Source organism: Motacilla alba, chromosome 3 (genome assembly GCF_015832195.1).
Source record: "Motacilla alba alba isolate MOTALB_02 chromosome 3, Motacilla_alba_V1.0_pri, whole genome shotgun sequence".
NCBI lineage: Eukaryota > Metazoa > Chordata > Aves > Passeriformes > Motacillidae > Motacilla > Motacilla alba.
This window is the reverse complement of record NC_052018.1, coordinates 15,326,454-15,339,338: the sequence shown is the minus strand read 5'-3', so window position 1 is coordinate 15,339,338 and position 12,885 is coordinate 15,326,454. Positions and strand designations below refer to the sequence as shown.

At 42.6% G+C, this 12,885-nt stretch overlaps 1 protein-coding gene across 6 annotated transcripts in view; it reads left to right on the top strand.

The window, feature by feature from the left end:
* Window positions 1-12,885, top strand: part of HPCAL1 (hippocalcin like 1) — a 79,617-nt gene that overhangs the window by 29,911 nt on the left and 36,821 nt on the right. For 5 of the 6 annotated variants that reach the window (XM_038131281.1, XM_038131278.1, XM_038131279.1 and 2 more), the window contains exon 2: window positions 910-956. The gene's annotated coding sequence lies outside the window, so the exon portion shown is untranslated. Of the gene's footprint in view, window positions 1-909; window positions 957-7,915; window positions 7,984-12,885 lie in introns of all 6 variants that reach the window. The other variant, XM_038131280.1, reaches the window with a different exon arrangement.

Genomic DNA, 12,885 nt, shown 5'->3' with positions numbered 1-12,885 from the left:
CTGGGAGCTCAGCACTGTGGGATTTTGTTTGCAGAAGTTACAGGGTTACTGGGTCAGACAGGGCTCTGGCAGGAAAGAAGTTGGTGTATTGGGTTGGAGAAGATGAATTCTCCCCAGCTGAGCTTGGCCTTGCTGGTGGAGGAGAATCATGGTCAGCTCTGTGAGAGAGGGAATGAGAGCAAGTCACTTGCTTTCGATTTTCTAATCCACAGATTTTGAGAGATTAGGAATCACGGGAGAAGGTGAACTTTGCTCCTGGTGCTCTTATCTGTGACTCCTTGAAGGCTGAGGAACCCTCAGCATTCAGAGCTGACAGATGCGGATGGGATGCAAATAATTTTATTTTTTTTCCTTGAGAAACATGCTCAGTGAAGGAAAAGTGATTTCTAACCTTTCTGAGCAATGCTTGCTTGGTGGCTGCAGTAAACTTGGAACTGGCTCTCTCATATTTTTCCTTTATTTTGTTCCAGTTTTTACATCTTGGTGTAGTAATATTCTGTGGTATGAGCCAAGCAAACCTTCTGAATCTGAACTTGATACTTAATTATTTTGAAAGATGAATTTTTACAGAAAACTATTTCAAATAAGAAGGGTGATTTCAAGAGATTATTGAACATCAGAAGAATTTGCTGTCTGAATTCAAAGACAAATCTGTGCATTTTTCAACATGGAAAAATTTCTTATTTCAGGACAAATAATAAAATGCAAATACATAACAAAGCTGTTTCCCATTGTAGGGTAAGAACTGGAGCAGAGTTTTTGCATATTTAGACTATTTCTGGAATGTTTTTCTTTTTTAACTGGGAACAGTAGCTTTTACAGGAGAGGCCAAGAGTGTGAAGAATGTTACTTAGAGAAAAAGAATGTTACTTAGAGTAAAGCATGTTTGGTTTGTGTCTTCTCTTCCAGGTAATCGAGCCCCGTGGACTTTCTCTGAAGAGATTCCAAAATAGGTGGTGAGTACTTTGCAGACCCTGCTCCTTTCAAGGCACTCTTTAATTTAGTAATAGTAAAACTAAATGAGAGATAGAAAATGCAGGCTTGGTTTTTTGTTCTGCATTGAGTGCAGAAGTTTTCATTTGCTGAGTTAATGGCATGCTTTAATTTTAAAGCTGGCAGGGCTAATCTTTAAGCAGGGGTTTGTTGTCAAAATGTTAAGATTTGCACTAAATAATAACCTTTGCACTAAAAATAATTTCCTGAGATTGGATAAATGAACTGTTACATTTTAAAAAAATACTTACTTGAGGGATAATCTGTACAAATTACATTGCATTTTTTACTAAAAGCATACACATCCCACTGGGGCAGTGTTTTCTGTGTCAGAAAGCTACCTTAGGATTTTTTTCCCTTCTATTCTGTCCAAGGTGTTAATCTAAAGGAATGCAACTTCCAGAGAGTTATATGAGCTGCATAACCCATGCTAATCTCTGCCACATGTGACTGATTTTGTTCTGCCTGCACCCAAGGCTTCCATGTGTTTAATTTTTATGCACTTCATTAGGTTCTTGTTCGTGAGTAAGTGAAACATTAAATCAGTCAAGAGCTGCAGGAGGATGAGAGTGCTAAGAACTGCCAATTGGTGCCATTGCAGGTGCAAAATGCTGATGTCAATCAGTGCAATTTATTTTCCTTTGCTGGTCTCTCCGATGGTGCCAGCTGAGACTCTGCTCTGTAACACCCTTTGCTGTTTGTTTTCGTTGTTTCTAGAGAAATACATACTCTATTTCCTTTTTAAATTCTAGGTTTCTTTCCCATGAGATTAACCAAATTATATAATTACCCATTAATTCCTCAGGAAGCTCATTCTTTCGTTGCATTTCCCTAGTGCACAGGATACAAGCTATTAGAGCTCTTGTGTATTCAGACTGACTAATGAACCATGGTGGAATGCCCCAAACCTCTAATGGACTTCTCTGTCTTCCAAATCTGTGCACTTCCCATAGATCAGATGCCTTTTGATACACATGGTCCCAGGTTGATTTGAAGTGTCCATACAGGTGAAATGTAGCCATCTGGACTGGTAATTTCTCTGGGCAGGGGAGGATGATGGAGTTTGGTGTGTCTGTCAACCTAAATTTGTGTTCATTGTGCTAGAAAATGGTTACTTTGTATTTATAAGGGGCTTACTTAACACCCCTGAAATGTACATCTTATTAACTTCCTCTTTCAGCAATGAAAACATCCCTTACTTTGTAAGCTGTCTTCTCCTTATTTTCTGTATTGAGGCTTACGTTCCTAAAACTTGAGTTTTACAAGCCCAAATCACGAATCCCATGTGCCTTTCACCAGAATGCTCTTGTGAGCAGTAGCTTATGAACCCCTCCTCTTCCCCAGCCCTGCAGCTAGGATGGGATCTGTATTGTAAAACTGCATGGTTGCTAATTTCTGGTTTGGGACCTGAATATTCAGTGGATCTTCTTTGAGAGTTGAAAAATGAAACAAAACTCTTCTTCTGAGGAGAGAGAGGACTATGACATGGATGACAGTAATACCATGTGTGCAAAATCCAGGTCATTTTAAACTGTCTCTTTACATTGTACTTAAAATTAGATTTTCTTGTTTTCTTGTTTCAGGTAACACCTGAACAGGGTATGAGTGAAAAACCACTTGTTGATACTCCAGGCTGTTTGTTTAATATGTCTTTCTCCTGAGTAGTCTCTTTGGGTAGTGCTTTGAAAAGCTCCTGTGGTCTTTCCTCAGACTTGGGCTCCTGACGCAATTTTGCCAGCAGAGCTTAGAGTTGTTGGGTGGTTGTACACCACATTTTTTGATGCTTCAATGGTCTATATTCCTCATGTTTTCAAGTTCAGATGTGCCCATGATTTCAGTTGGGGATTCATAATATCCATACCAGAAGAAGGTACATCTCCAGAGTGTAACAGCTCCTGTATGGAGCCTTACAGTGGTCAGGCTGCATCAGTTCATGTTTAACATGGAGTAAAAGACAGACTTGAAGGCAGACCAGTGCTGAACCTGATGGGCATTTTCCAAAACATGATGTGTGGCCAGTGGCACATGGATGGCTTCAGAACAAAGCATGAAACTAAAATGTATATGAGTGTGCCTGAAGGTAGCTTGAATTTTACCCCAGCTACACATATCTAGAAGTGAAGATGCTGTTGATGGAAGGGAGAATTGACGTTTGGATGCTCTCCTGCTGGGATACCACAGGTCTGATGCAGCAAGCTGCTTACCTGTGTTTCTGCCTGTAAGCACATAAGCAGCTCTGGGCAGGGAAGACCTGGGAGCCAGACACATGATGGGACATGCACCCATCAAGGCCACCCTGCGCAGGACACCTGAATGGACAGCTGGGTCAGGGCCCCATGCCTTGGCCTGTTTCAGGGTGCTGCTGGGTGACTGTGCTGGGAGGTTGGAGCAGGGATGTGGCCAGGGGGCTGCCTCTGTCCCGGGTGCAGTGCAGGGGGCCGTGGTGGTGGCATTGCTGTAAGCTCTGTGCTGCTCCGGAGGAGCACATAAGCGGCTGTGGCCCGTGGCCAGGGAAAGCAGAGGATGGGACATGAGGTGGTGTGAGCATCATTTCAGAAACTGCCTGCTGCTAGCATGGACATGGGGCTCTGAGCCTGGAACAGGGCTACCCACTTCTCTGGTCCAAAGCTGGTGTGTTTGATGCATGAAAGTGAAACTTTTTGCAGCCAGACGGACAGATCTGTCCTACCAAACTGGCTTTGAGAAGCATTCTATTTTTAAACTGAAAGCTGAGTTAAGACCTCTGCAGCCTTTGTGTTTGTGGGAAGAGGGGTCCCCTTGAATGGGAGGTTGCAAGAAGTACCGGAGGGCTGAGCTTCTGAACATATCTGAGGGTCACCTGTGGCAAGATATGGAAATCAGGGAATGTTCTTGCCATTGGTGTTGGGAAATTTGTTGGAAATATGCTGTATGTTCTGTGCACAGAGCAAGCCACAGGCATGTCCCCATGACCTGGCTCTGGTCATCACTAGACGTCCCCCCTCACCAGGATCTCCTCATCCTTGAGTCCTGGTGCCTTTTGGCTTGGCTCTGCCTCTACTGCCCTTGTCAGCATTTCTCTGCCTTCTCCATAGCCTACCTGTATCCCCATATCCAGGGTCCCATGGGATCACTGTTCCTGTGAACGTTCAGGAAGAAAAAATCCCAGCAGCAGTGTCAGGCTGAGCATCAGGGCAGAGAAGGAGAAGGGAGCAGCAAGATAAGTGGGAATTTAAGGCTGTGTTCTCCTTCCCCTGGGCATTATCTGCACTACAGCCTTGAAAATCTGCCTTGTTTCAGAACTTAAACTCAAGTCCTCTTGGGGAAAGGAAGACCTTTCAGTTCTGTTAACTTTTCCTGTTACCTTTCCCTACTGTCTGGAGGGAGCTGTGAGGGCCACATGTCTGCCATACATAAATCCATACTGTGGGTACAGGGAGGGGAGATGGAAGTGCAATTAACTGGAAAATGTGTCTTAAGAAAGAACAAATGGGAGCAAAATAGCAAATGAAGTACCTTTTGTGAGTAGCTTATGTAACAAAGTAATTGAAAATAATTTATAATGGTTTAATGTGTCTTCAATCAAAGCTTCCAATTTTTTCCTTACCCACCTTTAAAAACTGCTATTTGAGTCTTCAGCTTTCACATTCTTATTATAAACAGGTTTTTCTGATGTCTCTTCTGTTTAGACCTTTCTATTTTGTACTGCACGTTTATTTTCCATATTCACTGTTTGCTCATTCAAGGATGTTTAGAAAAAAACCCAGAATGACTGTGCAACTCTGCTGTTCAGCTGTGTTTGTTTTGATGAATGAATCTACTGTGTGAGTGCTCACAGGCTTTGGGATTGCTCACTTTTCAAAAACTTCTAAAATTCAAACTTTTTCCTTAGTTCTTTACTGTGATGGGGAAAAACTTTTAAAAAGAAAGCAGGCTTTCTTTTTAAAAAAGTAAACTCTCAGCCAAGATTTCCAAGCTGGAAGATAGTGGGGCTCTGTAATTGCCCTGTTTTCCCCACTGTGCACTGTGCTCCCCCAAACAGCACCTCCTTCTCCATTTTGTAGAGATATTGCTATATGGCATGAAAAAGGAGCGGCTCCTAATGCAAGTATCTCGTGTTGATTCACTGCTATACAACTGTTCATCCCCTAAGAGTGTGGGATTACAAAGCATTATCATGCTCAGATTGACTCAGGTAGTACTATTTTTATTTAAGCTGTATTAAGGTATCGTTGTGAATCTTTGGTCTTGCAGCATGGGTGTAATACGATTTACTATTTTTATAAAAAATCAACATGTCTGTACAAATCCTGTCTATGGCAAGAGCTGCAAAGATTAGTCATGAACTCGACACTTTTTTTCCCCCCTCTCCTCTACAGTGAGTTATTACATTTTTAATTTTCCTGTGACCTCTACCATGTTAGCCAGGCTCAGAATAAAAGAAGGTGGTGCCTTGGCTTTTGGTGTCAGGGACTTGGTACTTGCTGGGAGAAGCTTTGGTGTAAGTGGGGGGCTTTGATGTAAGAGGGAGCAAGGTTTGGGAATGCTCAGTGGAGTTACCTGGGCAGCCACCAAGGGGGTGCAGTGGGTTTCACCCACCTGAAGCCTTGAGGACTCTTCTAATTCAAGCAAATGAGACCTGCCATGGCCAGCAGTTCTGTCCATCCACCTTGCTGGCTTTTATATCAAGCCCCACCAGTCTTAATTTAAAAAATGGTAATTTAGAGTGGATCATTACCTTGCTCAGCTCCTTCTCATTACCCTGCAGCAGCTTGGTACCCTGGTAATGCAAAGATAAACATGCATCCTAGGGTTGAGGTCAGCTAAGGGATGCAGTCAGAAATATCTACAGACAGCATGTCTGTCCAGATGCATGCCTGCAGGTTGGATAAACTGCCAACCACTGTGCTTCCAGAGGGGAAGAAAAAAAAAATCATGGCCTTTCTTGAAAAGGGAATGCAATGAGATGAGGCCTGATTTTCTTCAACTGGGACAAATATGAAGGTGATCAAAATAAGTTCCTTTGCTGAGTGCAGTTACCACTAAAAGTCAACATGGTTTGCAAAGATGGTGAGTGCAAAATTGCTTCACTACATAGCTTTGGTGATCCAGGAATTGCATAGCAGAGTTACAGTAGCCCAGGGAATATTTCCCTAAAGCTGCTTGGATGCAGCTCCCTTTCTGGGGAACTCAGTGGAATGGACATTGCCACTCCTAGACTTCCCACCTCCAGAATTCACTGGGATGGGGGCTGCTCCAGGGCTGGGAATGCAGCACTGTCTCCTGAGAGGGAGTTTCTGGGAGCCTTTCTGGCCTTCATCAGCATTTGGAAGGAGGGGTGATGGAGAGAGAGGCTGAATGTGGCCATCCTCCTGGGCTCTGTATCCTGGGACAGCCTGGCTGGTGAGCAGCTTAATTGCTGTAACTGGCTCACAGCACCCAAAGGCAGCAGGAGGCAGCCATGGTTGTGTTGAGTGTGGTCTGCAGTTGTGTGAGTATGAGCATACAGAGAGACAGAAGGGACATTTCTGCCCCCATCAAGCCTTCATTTGAAATGAAGGGAGCATTTAATATGGGGGGTTTTACAGCTTTCTCCTTAATTACCAGGAATGCAGAATAACATTCAATAACTGCTTGACTACTACCTTAAGTAGAAAAAAAATCTGTGATAATGGCTGAATGCTCCACGGTTCTGTGTGGGCAGCACAGCATGTCCAGTGAATGGGGGAGAAGATGCTGTGGGTTTGCCAGTGCAGGTCCCCAGCCAGGTTCTTGCAGAGTCTTGCTCCCTACTGACCACGAGCCGGTGCAGCAGGTATGGAAATCAGCTGGTGAACTCTGGTCTCCGTTACACCATTTAGGGTAGAGGAACATAAAGTGCCAATTTTGCCATAACAAAATACATGGGTAATTTTGACATAGGATGCACATTGCTTTGTTAATGGTTTTGTTTGGCAGGCTTAGTTTGGGACTTTTTTGGAGGGGGGAGTTCCCCCTACACCACCAAGTGTTGCATGTACATCTGCTGTCATGTCCAGACATTGCCCTCCTCCTGCGTGGTGTTCTGGTGAAGTTGCAGCAGAGCGTCAGTGGGGCTGCTGGGGTGCAAACTTTTTGTGTGAACAAAGAGAGTCTCAGCTAAGCCAGGCACTTTTGTTTCCTTCTCCCTATGCATTTGGTATTTATATATATCACCCTTGGGCTACCATAAAATCTGGTCTCTTAGCAGTCAAAATCCCAGTTGTTCCTTTCCAGAGAGCTGACATGAATTCCCAGGAAAAGTAGACATGGCCATCAGACCCTTGTCTAGATTTTGTTGTTGTCTGGAAAGAAGCATTGGGATCTGCAGTTGGGAGTCTTCTTCCAACTAAACTACTTTGCTCTATTCAAGTGCAGACAGGATTGGAGAGCTGGAAGAAGACTGGGCTGTAGCTGTGTTCCTGATTTCGAGCAGGAGTGGTGGGAGAGATTTTCTTTGCTAGGTACTTGCTGGCTGACTATCTTACCCCCTAAAGCCCAAGAATTCATTGTGTCAATATTGAATTCATCAGTAAATTGAGTGCAGTAAATCTGTTACAGTAAAAATGAAGTGGATTCAACTACAGAACATTTTATTCCACCCAAAAAATCATATTTGGCCTTCATTGAATTGCAAAGGGAATATAATTTGTCATTTTTTTTCAATGAAATGCCACAGGCAAAACAATTTAGGAAACATGTTACTTTTTGTAATTTGGGGGGAAATTTCATTTTAGGTATTTACCATCCAGAAATTGTTTTGTGGCACATCAGTATTAAGACAAATCCTTATGGGTGTATATCATGTCTCATTAGTTGTTATTTAACATTACTGCCTATTTGTCAGAATAGTTAATTATCTAGTTCTGATAATTTATATTGGAATCACTAAGGCAGCTTGTTTTTAAATCCTTTTTTTTTCTAGGTGAAAATACCTTCTCTCTGAATGATAATGAAATATTTTAAGGCTGCAACAAGGAGCACAATAGATAGGTATGTTAATACAAGTGCCTGAAAATATAAAGTTGAGAATGTAAAATCTGTGCTCACTGGTTTCAGTATATGCCAGGAATACCTTCCCTGAGTTTTCACGTGTTTTCTAACTGTTTTGAATCTGAAGAAAAGAGCTTTTTTCTTTCATTTTGGTTGGTTATTTGTTTTAAGTTTGACCAGGTAGAGTTCATAAATTCAGCTCTTCAGTCACAGTGAGATAAGAGGATTGAATGGTCCCTGTTCTCCACTATAAAAATAATGGGAGGTGAATTTACCTGCAAAGTGGAAGATGAGTGGAGGACTGATAGAAGATAGCAGGTGCAAAAGGAATTTCACAGCAGACAGGTGCTAAATTATGCATTTTGTGTGGTACCTGGGAAGTGTCTTTCGAGTGTCCTCCTGCAGCAGTGTGTTTTAAAGATCATAGCCTGGGACTCTAGGAAAAAGGGTTTGGTTTTGCAGGTTATCTGACTCTTCAGTGGTTTCCAGATGTTTAACACTTTGTGTTAGTGTTCCCCTCCAGCCACGTTTTCTCTGCACCGTGGATGAAGTGTGACTTAGTAGGAGAATGGACCTTATCATGCTTTCTACCTCTTCTGAATCCTTCCCATGATGATAAAGAATATCTAAACAAATGTAAAAGTTTTATTTTATTTCTCATTGCATCTCAAGAATCCTTCTCCCAAGCTCTGCAAGATGCCCCAGCTGGGGATGATGATGTCTCTGCTTGGACAGCCAGGCATCCTGAGGGAACTGAGCAGCATCCACCTCTGTGACAGCACCCATGCAGAACACAGGATTTGTTATGCCTAAACACAAGTGAAAAACTTGTAAGAAGTGGTTTAATAATGGGAATATCAGCAGACCCCTGAGTATAATGCTGCTGCTGTATGCTTTCATAAATCTAAGGTTTAGGTATGACAGTTATGATACATGGCATTGGGAGTATGTGAAACAGCAATCATTAAACAAAAATGAGCTTTTAAACTAATGACAGCTGCCTAAATGGCTTTGCAGTGAAACAGATTCCCTGAGGCTACCATTCTTCAAATAATACTGGTCCTATTGACTTCAAAAAAAGCAGGAAAATATTTTGTTTTCAAAGCTGTAGTACTGCTTTTACATTCATCCCAAAGGTCAAGCTGTGAAGCATTCACTAGGCTTTAAACTGGAGGTGTTAGAAAGTAATGAATGGCAATATTTCCAGTAATTCATTCACTGTTATTCCCCTGAATTAAGCCACATGCAATACCAGGGATTCACACCTGTTCCAAGATGGGTTTGGAAGTAAGCATGGGGACACTTTTCTCCGTCTAAATTCAGCTTAGTGTTTAACTCAGTAGGTAGCTCTGCACAATATCCCTGTTATACAGAATTTTATCCAAATGTCTTTATCAAAACCTCTTCCAACTCCTGCTGGTTTAAAATTATACACAATAAAGCAGCATGTTGCTTTGTCTCCTTTGAGGACATCATTCCCAGCCTAAAGCCAAAGGTTTAAAGATGCATGTTTTGTCTTTTCCTTCATGCCAGTTGTCCTGATGGCTACCTGTATCTGAAATGCATTGGCCAGTTTCCTTGAAGACACATTTAAAACAGGTTAATAGTTGCAGAAGACCAACCTGCTCTCAGTCAACCACTTCCACTTCTTTTTAGCTTTGGCTTTTCCTCTGCCCAAGTTTGGCTTTTTCCTGAAAGTGCTTGTTTGGCTCCTGTCTTCCTGTCCCCCTCATTCTTCACCTTTATCACAACTCATGGGTTTTTTGTTCCTCCTTTTATTACCAGGGATAGACAAGAGGACAGAATAACTCAGACTGTGAAAGGATGTCAAACAGCAGAATTTGGTTGTTTTGCATCATATCTCTTCATACCATACACAACTTGGAGCCCACTTCTTGCTCTATAAACCCAGCTTCAGCCTAGGGCTGGCCTTGCTTGCTGAATAACTCCAAATAATTCCAGATTTTTATAAAGCAAGCAGTTCTACTACAAATGTATGTGAAATCTGTTAGAGCAGTCATATTTCACTTTCTTCCTGTCATGAGATGGCAGTTTAAAGCTGAATGTTGAAATGCTCTCTGATGTTCCTTGGAACCCTTCAAGACTGAGCAGAAGTTTGGAAGGATGGGATGGAGTGTGGGCCAGAGGTCCAGAGGTCTCCTGACAAACCAGGGATGTTGTGTGCAGCTTTCAGAACCTGACAGATTCTCTTGCAAACCTTGCAAATTTCTCACCAGAAATCCTGGCTTTCTGCAGGCTCTGGTGCTCCTGGGAGACCTGGATAATACACTGCTCTTTCCACCTTGTTTGCCTCCTTGATTTGCCTGTCCTAACCACAAACATGCTTTCTGTGGGCAGCTCTCTGTGGAAGAGGAGTGCTGTCTAGTTGTGGTGACTTCAGCCATATTCTCTCCTAGGGATTCATACTCTCATCTTCCTAGGGAGCATGCTTGAGTCAGGAGAGAAGAGTGGAAGAAGAAGAGTTGTATTAACTAAAACATGAACGTTTGAACAGATGGCTGACCTCTGTAACACCAAGAACTGTTTAATTTTAGAAACTTGCAGGCTGTTTCAAGTTTGTCATGCTCCTTACAACCATCTGAGCATAGATACACAATGATTTATTAGCTTACTGCAAAGCTTTGTTGTTTAATTTCCCTGCTGTTTGAAACACTGAGCTTTAGGTTGAGTAATCAAGATCCTGGATCATCAATGGGATTGGTTCCCTTTGTGACAACTTCCTTTAAACCACTGAAGGCTGAGGGAGAAGAGATGCTCCCAGTCATGGTGGAAGCTCAGCTCCTCTGTTTTTCTCACTTCCCCAGCATGCTCAGCCCTAGCACAGACAGGGGCCATGGAACAGTTAATTGTGGGCAGGGAGGAGACAGATGATCATCCTGCCCCAAATCACTTAAACGCCTTAGGAGTCTACCCTTGCCTGTCTGAAGGAGCCAACTAATCTCTCAGTGAGCTGCACAAGTGAGCACTGAGTTATATATGGTACAAACAGGGAGATGACACAAAATGATCAAATTCCCCTATCCTACCTCTACCACAGCCAAACCTGTGCATCCTTTGTTTGCTTAATAGTAGAAGAACATCACTGTTTGAAGACAATTGTTTCTGGCTATGGGCAGTTCTCGTGCTCTGGAGGCTGTTAGGTCATGGTTGCAGATCTTTTGAAAATAGGTGGTATAGGCCAAATGGGTGGTGACTGGGTGCCAAAATTCTTGGAGAAATTATTTGAATGAAAAGGTATTGGACTAGATCAGTGGTTCTCACTGCTTTTTGTGAGATCACAGTGAATTCTGAAGAACTATGCTTCAGGCACTTGTGTGGCAAATTGAAAGAGCAGTATCTACTTGGTGACCACACATAAAATCTTTGGTGCTGTCCTGGAGACCTGCTGGGATGAGTGATGCCAAGAGTCCCATCTGGGATTCAGTGAGTCAACACTGGAAGAATAAGTGGAGGACTTGAAAAATGTCTTTATAAGGAGTGTACCATGCTAGTCCACCAAAAAGTGCAAGAAAAAATATCAGTGCAGCATGTATTTCTTTTGTAGATATCTGGCTTATCACTGTGGTTGGCTCTTCTTAATTACTGCTAATGCTCCTGAAGGCTGTGCAGTTGGAAATGGAATGTGGCTGGCCCAGAGTCAGGGCACAGCAGCTTTTATCAGGGCTACTCGGAGGCAGACCATCTGCAAAATGTATTTATTTTTTCCCCTGGTAATCTTCTCTAAATAAAAATGTGATGCTGTGAGAATATCCATTCCATCCTATTCCTACACTCCACCAAAGTTGTCATTTTCTGACAAATTGTTTTTGAAAGTTGTATTTGGCGAATGTCTGTTTACTTAATTCCTCTTTTGTCATTGCTGCTTGTCCATAAACCCCAAATCTCTTTGCATCCAAGCTCAGCTGTAGCTCAGGTCAGAGTATTCTTTAAAGTGTAATTCCTTTATGTTCATTTGGGGTGTTTTTAGCTCCCCTCCTTTGGCCATGGAGGAAGTGCAGGCACTTCACACCTGATGGAGGCAAAGCTGGTACCTGCAGAGCCAAGGGCTGTTAGAGCAGGGGTGACAGTCACCTGTGTGGTCAGGGTTCCTTGCTTGCCCCAGCTGTTGGAGCTTCAGCACCGCTGGCACCCCCTAGCTATAACACAGGAGTTTACCAGGGATTAGCTTTGCAGGAGTGAGTGTTTTCTGCCTGCAGAAAAACGTGTAAAGGTTGTGCTGGCTTAAGTCTGTAGCCAACAAAGGAGACTTCATCATTACTGTCAACAGAATTGTCTTTTCAGGAGAAGACTTGGAAGAAGTAGCTCTTTTGTCTTTTTTGGAAAGTAATTTCCGTGGTCTTGGTGCCCTCTCTGAAGTGAACTTAGCTGCTCGGGACACAGGGTTTTGTTTTAGAAATAAAATTGTCCTTCATCACAGAGCTCTGTTCAATACTGTGCTGTTCAAATCAGTGGGGAAAAAGGAATAGTCCCTCTGTGACACTGATTTTTATAGCAAATTTTTAAAACTGATTGAAACCTTTAAAAGCCTTTTTTAAGGCTTTCCCTGAAAAAAAGTGAGCTTAAGCAAATCAACATTTTTTTCCCCATAGTTACAGTGATGTAATCCAGCTTTGGCCATCCTTGCCTAGCAGTGGTGTTTCTGGAGGAAGGTGGAGAATAGGGACTGTAGTTAGAAAGGCAAATGCAATTACAAGAGCAAACAGTTGTTTATATTCTATAAAATTGGTACTCATTGCTCTCAGGTTCACCTTCCTTGCCTTAAGGTTTTCTCATTAGAAGCAGTTTCTGTAAATACCATCTCTTCCTTTCCCCTTGGAGAGATCTCAAAGAGCTGGGCTGGAATTAGTGTCTGTGTAATCAATAAACTCTAATCTACATGAT